The sequence below is a fragment of the Sinocyclocheilus grahami genome, unplaced genomic scaffold (genome assembly GCF_001515645.1).
Source record: "Sinocyclocheilus grahami isolate Dianchi unplaced genomic scaffold, SAMN03320097.WGS_v1.1 scaffold133.1, whole genome shotgun sequence".
Lineage (NCBI taxonomy): Eukaryota > Metazoa > Chordata > Actinopteri > Cypriniformes > Cyprinidae > Sinocyclocheilus > Sinocyclocheilus grahami.
Window position 1 is genome coordinate 1,117,871 of NW_015505312.1, and position 1,615 is coordinate 1,119,485.

Here is a 1,615-nt window from a genome sequence, read left to right on the forward strand (position 1 = left end):
AGCTACAATCAGCGTAGGCTTACAATGCTTTTGGGAAATGCAGCCCTGGTCGATGTGTGCGTGGACATGCTCTTCTGGGAGAAGTGCCCATACAAGGAGTTTGACCCTTCATGATGTCATGAAGAGCCATGCTCGAAAAAAAAAAAAAACTTTCCAGAACTTGTACGAACCCAGAAGGAGTGTATTTGGCACAGAAATACTCTGTTCTACATCCAAATTGTGAAAAATTGGGTGTATTGACGTCTTTCCATGGTTGAAATAAAATACCTTCTGATATTCATTCATGTTTATTTCATGCTTAGTAAATATGAAAAGACTATTGGTTTGATGTGCCGGTTGAACTGAGGCATTGCAGTGATCTGCCATGACACATTAAACAGCAACAAAATAGTTTTTATTGTTTGAATTTCTTAAAAAATGTATATTTTTGAAACCTAAGAAGACTTTGTTTCATACTATAAGTAACCTGCTCTGTCTTGTCTGTCAGCGTGTACGTTTCCTCTTTGCTCTGCGATGTACTTTTTACTGCGTGAGAACATGATATGTAGTATGAGAGCGGCATGACTTGTCGGACATAGCAACAGTAACTAAGGGGGGCAGGTCTTTGTGATGGGTCAGTTGTTCTGTCAAAGTTCATTATGTCATCTAGCTTAACATCTGACTCCTCCATAACTGTATCTGATCTGGACACAGGTGCCAAATTGTGCGCTATCACTGAGAGAGAAGGTCCTTCCTTCGCCAGGGAGGGGCTGGTGGGATTCGTCAAGATGGCCCAGTAGGGCGCAACCATCAATACCTGCTCCTCGTCATCCCTGATCTTGGGAAGCTCACTGGGGGAAATGCATACTTCCGTAGGCCCCAGGTCCAGCTGTGTGGCAGTGCATCCATGCTGAGGGGTCCCCTCGATCTGGGAGGAGAAGAGTGGGCAGTGGAAGAACTTGCGGGAAGTAAACCAGTCTACCTGGGTGCCTCCGAATCGACTACATATCAGCTTGACCACCTGGAGATGGAGTCTCCATTCTTCCAGTGTGCGGTTGTGAGAGCATGTCTGCTGCATGATTGAGCTCCCACCGAAACTGAATACAGTATTGCCAGCAACTCGAGGCAACTGATGTGCCACTGCAGTCGAGGTCCTTTCCAGAAGCCCTCCAGCCCATAGAAAAAAACTAATCACTGGAATGCAGCAGGTGTATTGCACACAATTTGTTTAAAATGGCTTTACATTTATTATTCTGACAAAAAATAAAACAAGCAGGTCAATCATTAAGGAAAATGTTATTAAATTTTTTAACAAATCACACACTATAGTTGAAGCACTGAAGCTTTTAGTGATTTTAGAAAACAAACTGTAGGTATCTGCCCTCTAGATTTGGCTTGGATACAAAGTACAGCATTGGTGAGAAACATGTAAACAATCAAATAGCATAAGATGCAGGTTAATTCAATTGCAAGGCTAAAAGTTATTAATTATTTAGAAATGATTACAGGGAAGTTTCAGAAATGTAAAATCTAGCAATATATCAAGAATCAAAGAATCAAAACATTGTTGTCAAATCTAGCAAACCATTGTCAGATACATTATAAAATAATATTATTATGGCAGATTTAATGTATT